Source organism: Octodon degus, unplaced genomic scaffold (genome assembly GCF_000260255.1).
Source record: "Octodon degus isolate 3935 unplaced genomic scaffold, OctDeg1.0 scaffold00082, whole genome shotgun sequence".
NCBI classification, from domain to species: Eukaryota; Metazoa; Chordata; class Mammalia; order Rodentia; family Octodontidae; genus Octodon; species Octodon degus.
Genome location: NW_004524658.1, coordinates 7,924,700 through 7,946,712, shown reverse-complemented (window position 1 = coordinate 7,946,712; position 22,013 = coordinate 7,924,700). Strand labels below are relative to the sequence as shown.

General features: G+C 46.3%; 1 protein-coding gene across 1 annotated transcript in view; it reads right to left on the bottom strand.

Moving 5' to 3' along the window:
- Positions 1–10,745: 10,745 nt before the first annotated feature.
- Kif5c (kinesin family member 5C) overlaps positions 10,746–22,013 on the bottom strand; it is a 161,596-nt gene continuing 150,328 nt past the window's right edge. Inside the window, exon 26 of the mRNA XM_004636649.2 lies at positions 10,746–14,410. The gene's annotated coding sequence lies outside the window, so the exon portion shown is untranslated. The remainder of the gene's footprint in view (positions 14,411–22,013) is intronic.

Below are 22,013 nucleotides of genomic sequence, written 5' to 3'. Positions count from 1 at the left end.
CGGGGCGGGGCGCGGCTCCTCCCCGCCCCAAGCCACCTGGGGCGCCGGGAGGGGACCCGGCCGGGACAGGTGAGCCCCGCCTGCGCGTCAGCAGCCCGGGAGGCCCGGCCGCCGCTTGTTAGGAGACACCTGGGGCGCACAGGGCTGAGGAGACAGCCCAGCGCCGGTCCCCTACGAGCCTGGCTGGCTCAGAAAAGGAACAAGGCGCCCGAGTCTGCCCGATCGCGCACGAAGAGGGGCATAGGACGCCTTGCTCTGCGGGATGCAGAAACGGGGCGCTGAGGCCCTCAGGAGGGATAGTGATGGGGCCAAGGGTGTGAGCTCAGAATAGGAAGAATGTGGGCTTTGGGGGACTAGTCCCCTACCCCATCCACACCGCCCCCCACCCCTTAAACGATTCTCCCATCTTTTAAAAAGAATGGCTCGAAAGTATAAGCAGGATGATTTCAGGTAGTGCTGTCCTCTGCTGGACTCTGCACTGTAAGCCCGAGGACTGGAGGCAGGAGGAGCAGGAGGGGCAGGAGGCCTGCATGTCCGCTTTGAATCTCAGAGTCAAAGGAAGCCAGAGCAGGTGAAAACCGAACAACAGCCTAGGGGCGGCCAGTCTGAATCCAGCCTCCGCAGATCCCTGAGCCCACACTTGCACCAGCGTAGCTCTGGTCTCATCATCTGAGACCCTAGGGGCAGGCTGCCAGGGCTTTGGGATTGCCTTCCTCCTTGCTGCCCCCCCTGTAGCCGGCCAGCGCTCAGCAGGCTTCTCGAACATCTCAGGACACACTTGTAAGTGTTCAAACAGGGCCTTTACTTTGACAGATGACACAGGCAAGGGATCGCTGACTAGAATGCCGTCCAGCCAACCTTACCCTACTGGGAACACAGCGTGCGGGGGTGCGGGGGTAGGGGGGTGGGAGGGTTGTGGGGGGTGTTGACTGCGTAGCCAAAGTCCCACAGCTGCTAGCAAAGGTGAGCTTGGAGCCCACCTCTGCATCTCCAAAGAGAGCAGAGTACCCCCACACCCCACTGCCCACCCCCACCGCCCCACCCTACCCCCTGCTGCTGAGGCCTCATCTGGGAAAACTTGGTTTCTGCTGTGCAGAAAGGGCTGGGGATTCTGTCCTCTGCTGAGACTTCTGTCCCTGGTTTTTCCAAGCTTCTCAGACCAAGCATAGCCTTGCCAGCTAGCATTCACTGAGGTCCCTGACAGTTTTACACACACACACACACACACACACACAGAGAGTGATGTGTGATGCTCCTCATTGAGCACTAATGTTACTTATGCACCTATTAAAGAAATCCATTCCAAGCACACTACAGGAAGCATTGTGCAATTTTCAAGTTGTGAGGAGACCATTCCTTCTTAAAACTGTTTCAAGACACTTCCATGACTCCAAGTTAAACCTCCAGGGCCAAAACTGGATGCTGCCTGCTAAGGCGAAGTGAGGGCCAAGGCCTGCCTGCCTTTCCTCTAAGAGATGGGCCCAGTGCGTTGAAGGCCTGGACCTCTTTCACTGGTGGGTCCTGGGTAGACGATATATTTAGATCTGCTGTTGTCTGGCTGGCCATGTCCCACTGGGCAAGACCACCCTGGAAAATGTTGCAGGGGCTGCTCCACCTAGGTGTGTCAGCTTCCTCCACTCAGGAAGGGAACTGGTGTCCCAGAAGGGTCTGCGGGTGGGCCAGCCCTCGGGTCAGCCCTGGGCACCAGCAAGTGGGGCTAGGCAGGGGAGCAGCTCAGGAGCTCACCTGGATAAAATGCCGCCAGCCCTTTCAGTGTGGTGGTTTCTGTCCATGGAGCCGTGGTCCCTGTGACAGGACTTTCCTGCTCTGTGTGAGCTGGGTTGCACCAGCTTGGTAAGTGACTAAGCGCTGCCAGCCAGAAAGACCTGAGAACCATCTGGAGGGCTCAAGTTCTGCCCCAGGGCTCTCTCTTCCCCTCCTCTCTTCCTTCTCCTGCCACTCCTGCTGCTTTTCTTCTTCTCTTTCTCTTCCTCTCCTTCTCCTCCCTTTCTTGCCTTTCTCCTTCCTCTTCTTTTCCTCCTCCTCCTCCTTCTCTTTTCCCTCTTTCTCTCTCTCTCACTTGAATACCCATAAAGATTGTGCATTTCCCCTCTTGGACACCATGCAGCCACGAAGTTCCTGATTTGTACTTAAAGTTCTTTGTATCTAAAATTCGCAGGCCTGATACTGCCATGAGATTAAGTGAAACAATTCATGGAAAAGCTTTTGTGCAACAGCACAGAATAAATTGCACTCAGTGAACGGCGCTTTAACTACATTCGTGTAGCTCATGTTGCCACTGTGGGAAGAGCACTAAAGTGCTGGAAATAGGGACGAAACCGCTGAGGACTTCTTGGAACTCAAAAATGAATTAATGAATTCTTAAGATAACTGTTTGTTACTATGTCCCGCTGCTGCCTAAGTAAGTGATGTTTTGAACTAAGAACTCTATCTCCAGTGTTAGAATTAGAACTGCATCTCTGATAACAATGAGAAATAAATTGTACAAGAGGAAATCATCTCCAGATTTCAGGACAGATTTACCTTCCTGATTTTTCTATCTTTATGTAAGACTCAATGTGCACAATAATGTTGTGTATGATTTTAAGCACATTTTTCAAAGAGACAATGTATGTAACATTTTGGCACATAGTAGCTGCTCAATAAATTATAACTAAAAAGCATGGTATAGGGCTGGGGAGATAGCTCAGCAATCTAAGCGCCTGCCTGGCAAGCTCAAGGACCTGGGTTCAATCCCCAGTGCCACATGCCATTCCAGCATGGTGGTGTACACTTGTAATCCCAGAACTGGGGAGGTTGAACCAGGAGGATCACTACAAGTCTGAGTTTCTTAGCGAGACCCTGTACCAAATAAATAAATAAAATTTTAAAAAAGAGCATGATACAGGAAATAACCAGCAACATTATGAATTCCAGTAAGCAAAAGTGATCACTACTTTATTAGGCAACCCAGAATCTAAGCTCACTGGTTCTGGAATCAGAGTATTTGGGTTCAATGACTGCCACTACTGAGAAAGCCTGTTAATCTCTCCATGCTTCAGGTTCCTCATTTATAAAATGAGAAGTCCGGTGCATCATTTCAAAGCTGGGAGACATGACTAGAATAATAACTGACCTTTAGCGGGTGGCTCTTCTCCTCCAAGCACTGTTCTAAATGCTTACATTCTCAGCGAGTTCCCCTGAGAAGTACAAATTCTCAGTCGAGGATCCCATATTTTGCAGCTGGATCCAGTATTGTTTGTCTGTAGATACTTTTCTAAGAGCCCACCCACAGCTTTTACATCTGCAAAGAAGTCTGGATCTCAAGAACAGGTAGGAGACATTGCTGTCCAGACCTGGCCAGAGGCTTAGGAGGAGAAACACTCACTGGAGACCCTGTAGCACAGGCCTGAGTTCCCGAACACCTTGGGAGAGGATCTCCCTTGGGCTGCTGAGGACGCGGATCATTCCTGAAACTTCTAGCGCAGAGTGGTGTCCTGCAGAGCTTCATGCCTCCTAGCAAGCCAGGGACACTGAGCCCATGCAGCCTTCTCATTTTACAGGTGAGGGTAGCAGCCAGGACAGCGCAGAGAAACTTTCATTCCACATCTGACTAGGCACATAAGTCCCTCTAAGTCAAGCTGTCACCCCACCTGATCACAGAGAAGGAAATGTCACTCAGTCCTACAACCTTGGTTTACACAGGGCCACTCTGAAAACAACATCAGTCTTCTACAAGGAGAAAATAAAACATGTGGCTACATCTGTTTTAGCCCTTTAAGTTGCAAAACAATCTAGACTTTTCTTGGGGTTGTTCATAACTTTACTCTGGGCAGGAAGTGGGGCCCTATACATACACACACACACACACACACCACCACCACCACCACCACCACCACCACCACCACCCCGTTCTCAGCGCATCTAGCACCACTGTTTGAACAGCTGAGGCTCTTCAGCTAACACGTTGGAGCGACATTCTACAGTGATGTAGACACTGTGACCTACTTCCTCAAGCCTCAGGCTGACAAGACACTGACAGGACACTTCACACGGGCTTTCTACCCAGTGCCACCGAGTTGTGTAAGCCCCACGATGAGAACCTCTTTCAGGCAGAAGCTGAGTCTGCCCCGAGAGCAGGGCAGGTACCACTTCCCTAGGACTTATCCAAGTGAAGTTGCAGGGACATGCAGAAACATCCGCAAGAAGATGATCAGACAAAAATCCAGGGTGAACACCAACTGCCTAGTGAACCTCTCCTTGCATCCCAAGGGCAGTCAAGGACGTGTGTGTTTCTTTTTGATGTTCACCAATCACAGGGTCCTGACGTAGCAGAAGGTTGAAATAACCTCCCCTGAGTGTGTTGAGCATACACCTCACGTCCTAAGCCAGCAAGCAGAATTGCCAAGGTGGCACAGCACAGTGGCTGCATTTCCCTGAGAAGAACACCCAAAAAGAGGCAGGCGGGTCTGCTCTGGGCTTGACCCTAAGGCTGGGCAGCAAATCACCGTTACCATATTTATCCTCAGTATTATTCTCTGTACTCACCAAGTCCAGGGCCCAGCATGAATTTGCTTGGGTGTTTAAAATCCATCAGCTGGAAACATCCTTGCCCTCTTGGGTTTGACAGCAAGCCCTGAAGTGTGAGCTACCAGGTTATGGGCTGCTCCTGGAAGTGCTGGCTACAAAGATGCCCTTGGGGGGGTTGCTTTTGCTTCCTGCAGTGCTGGGGTCAAACTCAACTCCTCACACATACTAGGTAAGCACTCAACCACTGAGCTATACCCCCACGGGCTGACCGGGTATTTCCAAGTCCACAAGCAATTCTTGATTGTCGCAATTTACTTTTGACTTTCCAAGGGAATGCAAACATATTAGATTGCATTTTAGTTTGCTAGGTGTTATTTCTTTGTACAAGTCTGGAGAAAATTCTTTGTGCAAAATCAAAGTTCTTTCTATATCACTCACATGCCAGGTAGAATCACTCCTCAGGACCTTGTCACCTCTGTCCCCACCCCCACCCCCACCCCCGTTTAGAGCACTCTCTAGACTTGGTGTGTCTGGCTGCTTCATTCACAGAGGCCTTACCTAGCCACCTGCTTAAAAACATCCTGCTTGTTTTCCCCACAGCACCAGAATGTGCTAAATCATTTTGGAAAGAGATCTTGCTTATAATTTGCCTCTGAGGACAAGAAGGACTTTGCTTCTGCCCTCATCATTCATCATCTCCCTCGCTGTGCTGAGTACAAGGTAGGTGTACAAATATTTGTTGAAAGAATGAACAAGTACTAACCTTTCCACAGAGGGCTTTGAGGAAGGTCCACTACTGTGCATTAGGTGGCTTAGGTCTGGGAATAGCTCTGATGTCAGAGGGAAGGAGGACTCTAGCTGGGTCTTTGTCTCTGCTCCTCTGCAGTCTGTGACTGTGGGACAGTTCTGTCCCCTGGCTATGAAAGTGGACTCTACAGCAGCTCGCCCACTTCCTAGCTCCTTGTCGTGGGGCAGCTCACCTAACCTGGCCACACCGCAGCTCCATCTGTGTCTGGGGGAATAGGAGTCCCTCGTCTATCCCTTGCACAAGACTCCAGGATGCACATGAAATGCCAGCTATTCTTGTGAGCCAGGCCTGATACTCAGTGATTTATGTCACAGAGAGGTTAGTTAGCTTGTTTGAGGCATTTGGTTCATGAGGAAAGGGTGGAAGATTCTGGAACGCCAGTCTCAAAACTGCCTAAATGCACTCTTGGTCACAGGGTTGGTGCTGGCACATAATATAAACCCAACAAATGATGATGCCAAAATATTTGAATATTGTGACAGAAAGCCTTCCAGGGTCACTGCTCTTGAGTATGACTTGAAGCTTCAAACTTTGTATGCCAGAGGGCAGTGCAGGACTGAACTCTGAGAGGGAAAGAGCTGGTTCTAGGTTTGGACTCTGCTGACAGCACGCATGGCTGTGGCGAGAGGGACACTATTCAACTTCATTGGGTAAAACCAGATGACTCTCTATGTCCTTTTGATTCTGTTTTTCTATCATCTACCAGACAGTTCTCAGTGGCTTCTCTTCTCTATGCATTGTTGATGTACTCTTTATTTCTCAAAGAACCCAATTTATTTGTGCAATATTGTGAAGTAAAAGCCACTTCACAGAGCACTATACATTTACAATCTATAGGGTAAATTGGGAGTGGCATGTGATAGCAGCTCCCCACCACACTTTGAAATGGACACGAAGAGGTCTATAGCAGAAGGAGACGGAGCTCTAGAGTCTAAATTAACGATGTGACCTCTGATAGGCTGCTTCACCTGGATTTCGGGTTTCTCATGGATTTAGGGTCTGAAGGGAGACAGTGCATACCAAGTAGAGGTCATGATCACAGTTGTCTGTGTTTGAGAGCGTGTTTGCAGCAGATGACAAAACCCACCTGCAGTGTCAAGCCCCTGCTGAGATCTGCAGCACTAGGGCTTGGGGGGTAGCTTCCAGATACCTGGGCTTGTTACAGAAAACAATGTTGTTTCTAGATGCTGGCAGAGCTGAGTGTGCTTTTGTGTGCGGCTTGGTTAAATGACTCCTGAGTATCATTAATCTCCCTTTGGGGAACTTGCTAAACTCCTACAAAGATCCGCCTGGGATTTTTGTCTCAGTATTAAGTGTGATTACTGGGCTTCTGTTTCCATGTATGGGAAACTGTATGGACTTGACTCATGATTCAGTGTCAGGACTTTGAGCCTGATGAGCCCTCTGGTGTGAAAAGCCACAAGTCACTGTGTGGAAGCCGGCCTGAAACCGTGTTCACTGGCTGTTCACAAGATGCAGCATGTCCTCTACCCATAAACTAGTCTCCTCCTCGATGGAAAAGTAGGTGCAGCGCACTGTGTGTGTCGTCCCAGTGTGCACACTGAAACCAACCCTGAGCCCAGTGTGACAGCACCAGGAAAGGGGCCTTTGGGAAGATGACTGGGTCGAGAGGTAGTGCACTCAAGAGCAGATTAATGGGATTATAAAAGCTGTCTCTTCCTTCCTTCACATGAAGACAAATCAGGGTCAGAAAAAGGCCCCACCAAGACCCCGGCCACACTGGCAGCCAGATCTTCAACTTCAGGCTCCAGATAAATGCATTATTTGTAAGCCACCTGATCTAGGCGCCTTGTTAGTGCTCCTAAGTGACTAAGACAGCAGAAAAAAACGAAGAATCCCAGACAGAGGACCACGGAGATTTGACTTGACAGGGAGAATCAATGATTCCCCATGCCTCCTCAAATTCTTTTCTAGGTAGCTCCTGGTAGTGATAGGCATAAGACAATAGGTGGGGTTCAGGATGAAAATGCCTTCTCCTCGAAAGTGTTTGATAACACACTCTGGTGCTTAAGTCGCTCTCTAATGCTTCCTGGGGTTGCTTGTTTGACCATCCACACTCTTTAAGCTATGAATAGATGATAGTGGTCTACCTCTAAGGCCGGTGTGGGAGTGAGGCCCCCAGTCTCCCAGGTAGACAACTTGACTGCAGGCTCAGGTAGTCGATAGGAAGCTGGCAGTCAGGTCCAGGCCCCAAGTCCATAGTTCTTTCCACCATGGAATGACTCTGTAGTATCACTCTGGAGGATGAGCACTCCAGAGGTATTGTGGCTTCATGCACAGCCTAGAAGAGGGTGCTTCAGGGCAGCAAGGACCCTGGGGTTGGGGGCTGTGCTCCAGCACTGGCTGAAGGCATTAGAACCTTGCCACAAGCCTGTCCTTCCCAGCCTTAAGTATTCCATCAGAAATACTCCAACAGGAGCAGTATAGTGAAACGGGGCTTGGGCAACAGTGGAGAAACTCAGGGAGGGAAGCCACTTCTGCCTCTGCCCCCTCCTATAGTTGTACTTGCACACGCATGTGTGGTATGATTGGCATGTTTGCTTTTTCTAAAACCTAAAGCTCTAAACTGAGAGCTGGTTAATCATTATGACAGGGCAGGAGGTGGGGAAGGGGGCAGCTGTTATCAACAGGGATCCATGAATAGCCTCCTCAAGGCCTCACACGTCCCTGGGGATGAGGTGACTCCCATCCAGTGCCACTTAGGTCACCCTTGGGCTCCCCTGGAGATGAGGCAAGAGAGTACTGATAGTTGGTCATTCAAGAAGTGCAGGGATGGTGGTTAGACACTTTAAAATGCAGAGCTGATACCCTAAGGAGCAAAAAGCAACATGGATAGTGAGCTGAATTCTCATCACACACAGTTGACAAACTGTGACAGGGTCAATTGCTGCACTTCTTTTAGGAGTGTTGTGTAGGAACAGTATTCTGACAAGGGCAGGGCGCTGCTCTTTTAGAAGCTTCATGGCTCAGCAATACCAGACACCGTCCTTCATTAGTCTTTCCTAGACATATCTAACTGCTTCAAGAAACTCAATGTAAATATCTCAGATGCCCATGAAAAGTTGTAAAGAAAAAAAAATTCTTTATAAAGGTTGTAAGACTTGACGTACATAAAAAGACTATGCGTATATAAAACCAAGAGAAAGTATCACTTGCTGTTGAAGACACAAGCCTTAGAAGTAGACTGTTTCAGTCTTAGTTCCTCCTTATGCCGGCTATGAGACCTTGGGCGAGCTGCTTAAACTCTCTTTGCCCTTTCCTCACCTGTAAGAGGAAGATAATGGTGCCTATCTTGTGGGGTTATTAGAAGGATTAGATAGATTAATACATGTAAAGCACTTAAAACAGTGTCTGGCACACAGCCAGAATAGGCGCTCAAATTAATTGCTTACTGCAGCTTTCTGCGTATTTCAAGGTTCTTATGCTGTTTCACGGCATCTGGGACAAGTTTGTCAATTTCTCTAATTTTGCTTACACATTCTGATGGAGTACAATTTTGCTGTGGGTAAATCTGAAAAGCTGTACTGTGACAATCATTTGTAGTCTGCTCATGGGAAAGACTGGGGGTTGTAAAGCATTGAAGGGAAGAGGGTTCCCCTAGGATTCTCAAGCAAACTCCTTTCATGTGGGGAAAGGAGGCGGGGCACAGCAGATGAAGAATTCCAGATTCTACCATCCAGGATACTGCAAATAGGAAAACATCAGGGGTCACCTGCGTGCTTTAAGAGTTCCCTTGAGCCCAACTAACCACACAAAAGTTGGTGTTTTCTTTACAGCTTGGATGAGGAACCACCAAATGCCAAAGGGAAAGTAGAACTCTCGTGGCTCAGGATGCCTTTTGTCTAATGAACCCACATTTTCATCTGATGTGTCACAAGATGCCTCTTACTTGTGTTCAATGTATTATGTACCTGAGACAAATTACAAGACGTAGCCTGTCATAAACGCCAGAATTAAACCTGCCACACACATGTCACCAGTAATTGCCTGTGCAGATTACTGCTTCCCTTGCACTTCGTCCTGCCACCAGTGCTTCAGCTCCGCTCTCCCAGGCAGAGCCCCTGAACAGTGCAGAGCTCGAGGGAACAGGAAACCTGCAGAAAGACTGGTAGGAACTGTGGGTGCAGCCCTACTGCCTGTAGAGCTGAGCTCAGAAAGCTGCTGGGGTCATTTGCCACCTCCTTGTCATCTCTTCTCAGAGCACTGCATTCCCATTTCAAATCAACAGGTTTCAGCCTAAATACCCACCCACCCACCCACCCAAGTCTGTAGCTTGCTGCATAAGTCAGCTTTAACAGGCTCATATCTGGAAACCACCTCTCTCAATTTCTTTGCGAATTTCAAGAAAGACAGACAGGATATCATAAAAAAGCACACCACTTACAGTGCCCTCAGTTACACCTATTAGCCATCCATTAGGCATCCATCCTTTGCTGTTTTAATTGATTAAGGCAAAGAAGCTTCTTGTCTGGTCCTCATGCACAATTAGTCAAACCAAAACAACAAGAACAAGGATGCTTTACATATACAACAGCATGCACAGTCACACAGATCTACTGATACAAGGTAGGGAAGACCTCTTGTTAAAAAAATTTAAAACAGAAAATGCTCCCATTGGCTGTTACCCAAAGGGTTCGCACTGTGGTGTGACACACACTCTGGTGTCTTCCCATGAGATCTCAGACTTGTACCCTAATCCTAAGAATCAGTGAGTTAAACAGGAATACACTCACCCCAGCCACTCTCCAAAGATGCCAATAACCCTTCAGCATATACAGGGCTTCAAATTAGACGAGGGATGGCAATCCTTTGCCATCCACCATCCAAATAAGTGCCTTTCTCAAGCAGAAAGATATTCAGAAATTCAGCTAGTACAGTTGTCTACTGACCTCTAATTCAATAATACTTTTTACAAGTTAATGACACTTTCTAAAACTTGTAGCTCTCTTTTCAGAGTTGAAGAAACAAACGTCAAATATTGGAGGCTCTTGGTGGAAAAAAGTATAAAGCACACATTCAAGCAAAGTAAAAGGAAGCCAAGCAGTCGGCCTTGCTCACGACGCGCGCTGGAGCAGTTGCTCTCTGAACGCACGCCTCCGAGGCCAGAAAGCGACTCATCCCCACACAGCATCCTGACATCTTAAATGAGACAACATTAGGATGATGTGAATGAGGAAAAACAGACCAGCCAAAGTTTAATTGAGTTTTATTGTCCACTTTTTGTATTTTTCAAATTATACAACATGCAGTCTGCCAGAGTATCCATACATCTTCATTTTATTTTTTTTATTTTTATTTTTTTTGCGGAACCAGGGATTGAACTCAGGCCCTTGTGCTTCCCAGGGAAGCGCTTATTCCACTGAGCCATCTTCCTGGCCCACATCTTCATTTTAGAACCTAGGAGATAACCAAAATTCTCCACAGGCCAGGGGAGGGTTACTTCCAGGTCTTTTATGACACATACTATGGTATCACATTGTTACTTGATACAAACTGCCACTCTCCCCCGAAAACCACCAAAACAAGTTTGTCCACAATGTTTTTAAAAAATGAAAGCTACTGTACAGATACGTCAAACCCAAAGCACATACATCTGCAGTACACAGAGAACACTTTACAAACTAAGACATGTATAATTCTACAGAATGCCCTATTCCCCTTAAATCTGCACACAATGAAAAATATTTAAAATTGATCACAATTTTTAAGTAAATACGAAGACTTTGTGGGTTGCTGCTTTCTTCAGCAGGTACCTGGCCTTTATTCAATACCTTTTTTAAAAAATAAAGTTTGAATTGTCAATGTTAAATTAAACAGTAGAAATTAGACACGTGGTTCCTTTAGTTTGCTCAATATTATCAAGATTATACAATGAAATCTCCCCTATCCTCTGCAAATGAAAACCTTTCCTAATGTATCATCTCTCAGGAGTCCAAATGACTCCTGTCCGCTATATTCCAAAAGAGGGGAGTGTTAGGAACTTTCACTTGCTTTTAGCTATTTTTACAGGAAAGTGGAGCTGATAAGCCCCCCAAGTCCTGGTGACACCAGGTTTTGTCTTGGACAGGAATCTGACTCTGTCTGTGAACTTGAGGGCTTCAACGTCACTAGTTACTACATTCTAGATAACCATTTTTATTTATTCAAGTATTTCTATAAATTCTCATTTTCTTGATCATCTGATTCTGCTTTCTTTAAAGGTCTTACCCATGCTTATTGTTCTGTCTCCTACCTGCCATCCAATAAAAGCAAACTGTACTGAAGTTAGCAGATGTTAGGTGCACACAGAATTCTCTAGCAATTCACCAAAATGCATTTGGCACTACTGTAGTATATTTTGGGTCCCAACCAAAAATCTTGTTATCTCAGACAGCATTCTTCTAAGTTAGCACTCTACCATCCTGCAGGTAGATGTTATTTGTATAAACCATCCAGCTATTCTCTGATGGCATAAAAAAAAACTATCAAGAAGTGACATGAAATACAAAATTATTCAGAGGCGAGAAAACATATATACAAGCTAGCAAAATATAACATGTAACAAAAAATTTAATCATAGACTTGGGCTCAGAAATTTAGATTTTACATTTAGAGTATACAGAGCGATAGTGTTTTAAAAAATAGAAATTGCACCAATGTGGCATTTTTAAGAAAGGATCATGTGGTCCTGAGAGAAGAGCCAGCTCATTACACAAAGTGATACTTACAGATTACTTTGAATAAACTACAATCTCTTCTAATGAGCTGTCTACCTTTTAGTCACAGCATAGGAAAATTAGATTAGAGGTCCTATGAAGACTGAAGCTAGGTGGACTGACTGGCTGATCAACCACTAGCAGAATTATCTTTAAAAGACATCAAAGCCAACTTTCTCTGTGAATAAAAGTAGACTGAATTTTGTAAGGGCCTTGTAGAGATCAAGTAATATGCAACTACAAGTGAATGCTCCTTTTTGAAACATGAAAGGGACAGCCAATTCTTCAGAAAAGAAGTACCCGGGGAAAAATGACTTTGGAATGAATCTAAAATAATCCATCTTATTAACAAAAGTCCCCCCCCCAAAAAAAAAAGGAAGAAAGGAAATTACCAACTTTTGTTCAGTTGCCAAACACAAAGTAATACACTTGCCTAATGGAAAATAGTAAGTGGCATATACTGGCAATTATTTAATGAGCGACCCTGTCAAAGACGGTTGTAGCTTCCAAAGTCAGAGGCAAAAGTGTCACCAACCAAGTTATAATCTGTGGCATGTTATTACCTGATAAGGCCTGTAAAGCCTAACCTGTAGGGACCCTGCAATCAGACTATAAATAAGTGACCAAGCAGTTACGTTGGGCACACAATGGTAACAAAGTCAGAATGAAAAAAATTAATTAATGAGTGTAAATTTGTCATCTTTATGAACTAAACACTTCAAAAGAATTCATCTTTTTCATACTCCCCCAAAACAAAACACACAAACACAAAGTGCAATGTTTAACAAATAAATTAAATCAAAGCAGCATTACTGTTAGAAAAAATTTATACAAGAATTTGAAAGTTAATGCACAGTACTTTGCACTTTACACACACACACACACACACACACACACACACACACACACCTTGAACTATCTTTGGCCCATATGGCCATGAGAAAACCCAACGTCTCCCCTGGCACACACTTCTTTCCTACATGACAGCTGCAGGCGACAGTGCCAGTCACACATCTCGGGCATGTATGACAACAGGACGGGTGCTTTCACCAAGACTGGTTGGGTTGTCACTGACTTACCCTAAAGTATGTCAACAAAGTAGCAGCACACAAGATCAACTTACTTGGATCCTTGTCAGTTTCCCTGAAAACCTTAGTATTTGGAAATCAGTCCTTTTAATACGCCCAACTGGAATAAGGGAATCAGCTTTAGATACAGATATTAGAATAGTAATAGCTAAATGTAAAAAATCCATTTACACTGATTTCTTCTACTTATGCCTAGAAGAATATAAAGCCTATTTGGTGCCAAAGAGAATTCAAATAAACAGTCTGCAATGATGGGCTAAAATGGCGGCTTAGTCATAGACAGCACAAATTTCATCCTGTGCTTCCCCCCACGGGCTTTCTTTCTCAGCTGCTGGAACAATGCTGGATTTCCTTAGCAGCACCTCTTCAAGCTCAAGATGGCTCTCCAGACACACAGGCCATCCCCCACACAAGCTCTGGAGGGACCTGGGAGGCAGCAGCGGGGGCAGCCCCATCTCCACTGGCCCAACTCTGCAGCATTTTCAACATTTCTGAAGGAATGATGTTCAGACCAACCGGGCGGGCAGAGACTAGTTGCTGCAGGTTCAATAGCAAGCAGCTTGGAGGTGAATTTTATGACTTTTTGCATTTACATAGAAGTGTTTGAATGAACAATTTCTACATTGCTACTGTCAGCTTGTTTTTCTGCCTTGAAGAAATTTGCTTCGCATTTTAACAGCTGCCATACTAAAAGGTGTATTTTACAGATCCAAAGATGTGACCAGGATATTCAAAATGCTCCTTCGGGGTAATTTGTTTTTGGAAAAGTGTTCAGAATGAAAATTTTGATCCCTATAGCAGCATTTTTTTGTTCCCTAAAAATATAAAGTAATGTGTTTATTATACAGGAAACCAGACAGTTCAGGCAGAGTGTGGTCACCTGCCTCCACGGCACTTGGTTGTTCGCTCCAGAGAATGGCATGTCAGGGCGCTCCAATGGGACATGTACTGTCATGTGTACCGCCAAACGAGGAGGCCCCAGGGACTGCCTGAAGATTCCCCAGTGCCCCGGAGGCCGAGTCAGTGGAGATGCTTCTGAGTAATAAGTGGATGCGCTGTAATCCTCTCCTTTCAATTTCTCAAAAAGAGAAAAGTCCGAGTACACATCTGTACACACAGAAATTCTACACAGCCCAAAATACCTGAAACTGGTGTACTGCAGATGGCTGGGGTAAGCAAGTGTTTAAAAAAAAAGGAAATTGTGGGGGGGGGTAATATAAAGGAATTGGTGGTTACTGTAGTCCTTGACATGCTCCGTGGAGTCATACCTGTAGAAGGAGAATCAGAGAGAACACAGGAGTTAGACAACACAGCAGAAATTTACCCCTCTGCACTATCTTTTGAAATTCTAGATTTTTAGATCACAGTTGTCCAAAACACACAGAACACAAGTCATGTATTTAATTTTCTAGTCTCCACATTCAAAAGTAACAGGAAACAGGTAAAGTTAATTTTAATAATATATTTTACGTAGCCCAATCGATGAAAACATTATCATTTCAATATGTAAACAATATGTAAGCATCAGTAGATATCGTACACTGCCATATTACTACTGAGAGATTTTTATGTGGTTACAATCTGGTTTCTGCTTTCCACTTTCAGCTTTTCTCAGCTGGGACTTGGCACTGTCTCAAGGGCTCACTGGGCACGTGTAGCTCTCGGCTGACACCCTGGCCAGCACAGACTCCTGTGTCCCAGATTTTGTCCTACTACAGTCTCAACATTTTCTTCTACAAGTCTGCACCTACTGAGCCTACGGCTACCCAGGGTAACACGCACACACTTTCTCACCCTGCAGGATGATCAGCACCCTTGTTATCCGCCCCGATGAGTCTCCCAACAAAGAGGTTCGCAGTTCCGAAGGACTCACTTTACCCCTAGAGTGACAGCATCCCCAGGAAGTTCCCCCTTTGACTTCGCTCCCCACAGAGGCTCTAATTATGGGCAGGTTTCTAGGAAGACAGTTTAGATCAGCTGTGTGTGACCCAGAGCCCACCCGAGGGACCTTTCTCAGCCTTTGGACTGACTCCTCTATGTTCAATTTCCTTCTAATAGCTGAAGGGCCTGGGTCTGTCTGTATCTGTACTGGGCATTTCCTACGGTGCTCCTAGTGTTTCGGGGGACAATGACAAGAGACATGAGCAGCTAGAGCCTCACCCTTCAGAAAATAGTGGAATTGCCTACTACAGGAAATGCCTGACGCTAAGAAAAACCTAAATTTTGACTTAAAAAGAATCCCTTAGTCTGATACCCCATACTTCCTGTTCCACCTCTAGAGATTTCTGTCCAAATCTGGTGCTCAACTGTAAATGTCTCAGATTCCTACTACAACACTCTCCCTCTGTCCTCCGTTGATTTATAATATTGTAAGAATCTTTATGTATTTTGTATAAATAAGCAGGGTATAAAATACTTATCAGTTGAAAAATTCAATGCCTGCAAAGTGTAGACAGGAACAAGTAGGTGAAAAAAAAGAAGAAATACAAAATAGAAATTGGTAGGAAAAAGGGAGAACAGCAGTCTTAAGAATACCAACTCTTCCCTGATAGAGAGAGAGAGAGAGAGAGAGAGAGAGAGAGAGAGAGAGAGAGAGAGAAACAAGGAAACAAAGATAAAAAGAAAGGAAAGCCATGGTCATTTGGGAACCATCTTTTTCATTCAACAATGTCATCTCCCACAATTACAAAATTCTCCAATTAAAACGACTTTAAACAACCTTACACCATGATGTTCCTGCCATTTTTAGAAGCCAGACAGAGGAAGATCAATCTTTGGGAAAAGCCTGTTTAACATTTAGCCATTCTGATGAGATTCTATGCTTCTTTTTAGGTCCAGAAGTAGAAAACCTAAATGCACATTCTTAGCTGTCACTTCAAATCCATTTCAAGTGGAAAACTAATGGGAATGCATTGTGAATACCAGCAATAAATCCGCCCTCACCTCACGCACGTGCACTTCCCAAGCCCAGCATCACACTGGGTGGAGGGATGGTCTTCCTGCGTGCCTGAGGCAGGGAGGTGCTCCACGCATACCTTATACTGTGGGTGCATGGCTTGGCGCAGTGACTGCAGCCACCCATGTTGACACAGCAAGCAGTACACACAGAAACTCCCCGGGGTGGCCTCAGTAATTCCAGCAGACCATGAAGTGGCACAATTCCCACCAGATTTCATTCAAATCCCACCTCCCATGTGCAGGACCCAGCATGTCTGGGCTAACAGTTTGAAAGAAATGGGGGCCACAACCTGCTTCATTTAGTCACCTTGAGGAGAGTGAGAAAGGAGACCTGAGATTGTGACGTTTGTTAAATAAAAGAAAAAGCAGAGAAATTCCACCAATCCAGGGTTCCTTCTTTATACTATGAAGAGATTATTCCTCTTCATCCCGCATTTAGGGTCTCTATGGGCCTGACTTGGGTCTTTCCTGAAGGACCAAGAAAATCTGGATTCAACTAAAATACTAGTATGCACCCTCCTCACTACCTGGATGGCACCTCCGCAGAAAATTCTGGAGGGAAAAGGGATATACATTTTAAAGGCAAGTAGTTTCTCCCCATGAGAGGCCATTCCTGACTGCTCCTACTGCAGGGAAGCTAAGGATCTTGAGACTGCTGGACACGCAGTTAGGCGAGCCGCTCTTACTTGGTTCAGAGAAGTCACTCACTTGGGAGTGGCAGGAGACTGCAGCAGTGACCCACTGGTTGGCCAGCTGCAAGTCTCTTGACAAGCTGAGCACGGTAACTGAGACTGGCAACATGTGACCAGAGTTAGAAGGAAGTAAAAATCACCTTTTCTTTAAAAGGGGTGGGGAAGGCTGAAGAAAGAAACTAATTATATATAGGAGTGTTTTGCAAGAAGTAGAGATTCCAACCCCTTGACTTTGCCTTTTGCAACTGCTTGCAGTAGACTTAAGCTTAATCCAAACAGTACATAGTTTTATCTTTTCTTTTACCTTTCTACAGTTCAATCCCCACATTATAAGAATTACCATTTGTACTTCACTGATCAACACTGCAGAGAGGTGGACTCATCTCCTTAAAGCTGTGTTGCGCCTGCTGGCAGGAACTATCTGAGTTGCCCAGAATTTGACTCAGGGACACAAGAAAGGTATAGTTATTAAACAATAACTGCCCACTGTACTGTAGACAAAGTTGGGAATGCTTTCTCCCAGGTGTTGATGAGTCCTGCCTCGGAACTCGGGACTCTAGTTTCAAAACCCCAGGTCTCACCAGTGCCCTCCCACGGCTGCCTCTGTCCTCTCCCTCTGCAGTCCTTCTCTTTGTTTTTCTTTCTGGGAGCTGCTGAGATCAAACCCAGGATCTGAGGCATATTGGGCAAGCACTCTGCCACTTAGTGACATCCCCAGCTTTTTCTATTGTTTTAAGGCTTGCCTCCGCAAGCATGCTAACATGAGCTAACATTTTAGTATTTATGAGGGTGTAATTTTTTCTCTCTCTTTTTTTTTTTTTTTGGCACTAGGAATTAAAATCAGGACCTTGCAGTTGCTCAGCAGGCACTGTGCTGCTGAGCTACAACCCCGGCCTCAGGGGTATAACTTTCGCCAGGTGTTCTTCTAACATCTTTTCCTCCAACAGAGGCAGCCTTCTGACCCTAACTTCTCCAAGTCGTGGTCTTAGTTGTTCAGTGCCCAGGAATCTTGTGTGAAGTAAATGCCAGGTTCTCTTTGCGTACTTCTCTAAAATGACACACAACAGACAGACACTGCAGAAGGACCTAGGAGAATCCAACTGCTACCCATTAAGCCAGATAGCAACGAGGTTTACAAAGATGTAAAATAATTCCATTTGCCTAGGGTTTGGTTTTGTGGTAAAATAGTCATTTTTCATAAGATGGCATTTATGGTAACAAAAATGGGCTTGTTACATTTTTAAAAGGACCTGGCAATATATTAATTTTTGATACATATGAATAGGTATAATTCACAAGCACTAAAGCCCTTTGAAGTCACTGATCCTTTTGAAGAGAACAAAGAGCCGTAATGCCAACAGCTTTGAGAGGCGCTGCACAGAAGACCAGAGTCCTTGTCCCAGGGTCCATCACTAGCAAGCGGAAGGATCCTGCAGGCTCATCTTCTCTTTAAAATACAGAATAAGGAGACAGAATGCACTAGTGTGGACAATGCGGACCAGCGCTGAGCATTCAGTGTGTACTGGGCAGAGTCTCAGCTTTGTGTGTATTACGGTGTGTAGTCCTCACAGCCATCCTGGCCACGTTTTAGAGGTGGACACAGAGGCTGAGAGATGAAGTAAGTCACCTGGAATGTGAGTCAGATGGCTGACAGATCCCAAGCCCACAGCCTCCCCACTCCCCTGCCTTCAGCTGCATCCTCCCTGTAGGCACACATTAGTGACGCAATCGTTCCTGCTAGGATTTGCTACAGAGGCAGCAGGATGCATGGCTCGGTGGGTCCCTCAGGTCACTGCTATCAGGAGGATCCTCGGGTTTCTCCATTTCCGAGGGCTGCATCTGACAGCCGCCCTTGCCCATCCTCCATGTGTAGTGTGGAAGAAGCCAACTGTGTGCCATAGGTAGATACAATATTTAATTGTGATTAAGGCATCAAAACCAGGAAAATGGTCATGAACCCCAACAATGGTGCAAGAGAAGATGGATTCAGGTATTTAATAGACAAAACAGCAACTAGATGGAAAGATGGAGAGAGAGTGGGTCAGAGAAGAAAACAGACAAGTGTCTGTGACTGACTGCCAGCACGGCAGGCAGACCAGGGAACCAGACGGAAGCCTGGCTGCTGCTGCGGTCAAGGGCTTAGAAAGGAAGCACTGTTCTGCCGGGAGCAGAATGAAGACAGCTTTGGAGGGAAAGGCAAGGGCTCAGGGCTCAGAGGAGGGTGGCTCTTCCTCAGTTCAAAGAAAGAGGAACGAGTGGCCTGAGTAGATCAAAAGTATAAGGCCTCCGCCAAGGGCTGTAAATGGAACTAAATGCCCAACAACACTGAGAGTCAAGCAAATGTGAGGGCTAAGTGGGAGAAAATCTTGGGTGTCCTATCTCTGTTCTACGTCTGGAATTTACCCCTGTGGGTGTAGCTTAGTGTGACTAGACTTTTAGGAAAAGAAAATAATTCGTACATTTCAAACAACTGGGCCCAGTGGGACCGAAGACTGAACGGTGCAGTCACAGGCAGCACAGGGAGCAGGATTCCAGGCCTCGGCCACAGAGACCGACACAGCAGCAGGAGGAACAGCAGGGAAACGGGAAGAGCCTCCCATGCACCAGCTTCATCGCATCACACAAGTTAGAAATATTATTTATAATAATTAACAAATATATTCACAATAAAGACCCTGAAACAAGATACAAGGAAGACAGAGCCACGTCTCTGTGACAGTCACCGGTCCTGTGGGCATCACAAAGATCAGAGGCAGTGTCACAACTGCACCCCAGGGGCTGGTGAGATGGCTCAGTGGTCTAAAGCACCTACTTAGAACAACTGCACCCCAGAGTGGACTGAGTATCATGGCGGCTGTCAACCTGGGACTCTGCCACACTGGCCACGGGTGGCCCATGTGGTTTCCTCTATGCTGCAAACTATAGGATCACGGTGGAAAACAGTGATCTGCTTCATCAGAGGTCCCATCAGGCTCTAAATGAGCACCACTGGCTCTGCTAGTGTGAGTTTTGAGATCACCTTATTAGTTTATCAAGATTTCAGTAAACATATCAAAGTTTATCAAAGTTATGAAATCTAGACTTTTAGACAGTTTTTTAATGAATTTAGGACAGGGTCTACAGGGTCTCAACTATGTAGATCAGACTTGTAGTGAGTCTCCTGTTTTCAGCCTCTCAACAGCTGGAATTACAGGCGCGCACCACCATGCCCAGTCTCAACTGCCCTTTCAGCACGTCCCATGGGCGGGGCTAGCTCTGCACGCTGGGGATGGAAATCCAGCCTAAGCAGGCACTTTAATCTGCTGAGCTATCTGGCCAGCCCTTTAGACAGTTTTTGATAAAAGTATGCCTCAAATGATCAAAGCCTCAATCTGCACCAACAAAATGGGAGGCAGCAGGGACTCTGCTCCACTTCACAATATGTCTGGTTTTGTGCTTCTACTGCTGTGGAAGAGTCAGGAGCTAGCGTGTACTCTCGATCACCTTGCCGACCTGGGGCCAGCGTTCCCCTGTACCTACAGCTCCCCATTTGCTTCTGCTATGACCAAGGTAGAGCTTTGTGGCACTTTACTCACCTTGTAGCTGAGGAGGAGAGAACTGGACCCAGCAGGAGAATGGGATCCACTCATGTGGAGACAAAGCAATGCACAGGCCCGCTGTGATCTACAGCAGTCTCAACAGAGAACGAATGTACTGTCACACCGGGATGCACGCAGCAAGCACACCCCATGGCCCAGAGTCACGCGGCCCTCAGCTCAGAGTTTTCACTGAAAGACCATCTTTCCTCAAACTGAGTTAAGGTGAGTGCTTTGGATTTTTGATTGTGGTTTTAATTTAACCTAATTTCTAATATCTTTGACTTAATAATTGTAGAGGAGCTGTACAACGGGGATATGTACTATTTAAAATCTGCAAATATTTAAATATTATAATAAAATAATTTAAATCAATTCAGGGGACCCGTGAGAATTTTATTCCTTAAAAGTACTCTTTACTATTCAAATTGGAGACATAATGGCTTAAATTTAGGAAAACCAAAGAGGGAGGGAGGGAGGGAGGGAGGGAGGGGAGGAGCACAAAGGAAGGAAAAGGAAAGGCAGGAAGACATCCTTCCAACGCTGTGGTCTTCGAATTGCCCCCTGGCGCCCTCTGGTGGACTCTTGCGCACAAGTCCCTACTGGCTGGCCAAAGCACTGCCTGGAAAGGAAGCCCGTGGCCAGGGCTCTCAGAATCCCACCACGACAAATACTTAAGTGGGCGACTACATTAAGTGTGGGGCCTCAAACAAGCATTCATCACTCCCTGACAGGCCCACTTCACACCTTCTCTGCTCTGGAGCCTGCAGCCCTGCCTCCCCTCTCTCCCTCCCAGTAACCTGGCTCCTTACTTTCAGAAGGGCAGTGCTTCAGCCCCTGCACACCCCACCCGAGGGAAGAGACCTCTCAGCGCGGTCCTCACTGCCTGCCCCCCTCAGCTGGATTACTGCCGTGGGCTACCTCCACTCAAGGGAAGAAGGCCCTGATCTTCACCCACTCCTCCATATCTCGCCTTGCTCACCTAGGACCCCATGGGTGTGTGTTCAGTCACCCGCTCTGCTTCCTCAACCCACTCCCGTCCCTGCTAACTGCGCTTGCTCTACCCCTTGCCAACGATGCCCAGGTCCCTACCACCTGACCTTCATCAACCCCCCAGTCCTTGTTATCATAAACTGAAGCATTGAACTGGGCACTCTACCTTACCAAAGCCCCTGTACCCTCACATTCCTCTGCTCAGATCCATGGTTAGCACCACCTCCTTACACAGACGTTCCCATCTGCTAGACCCAAGCCTGTCTAACCTCCACTGCCACCCCCAACACTGCTCTACCTATCTTCCCATTTCATAGGTTACCTCCTCTGCACCTGAGGGCTTCACCACAGGCCACAGGTTCTAATTCCCTAGGATCTCCAGCTCGGGCCTCTCTCCTGAGTTCCAGACCTCTCGGTGCAACAATGGCCGGAGAGCTTGGCTGGACATCAAAGAGACCCCCCATAGCCAACCTACGGAACCAAACTTCATCCCACAAAACCTGCTTCTCACCCAATTTTTCCTGTCACGGTGACCAAGTTACTAAGTATCCAACTGCTAGTCAACTCCTTTCCTTCCTCCTTCTCTTTACTATAAGGGCTAAGTTAGGGTTAGGGTTAGGGTTAGGGTTAGGGTTAGAAAAAATAAAATAAAA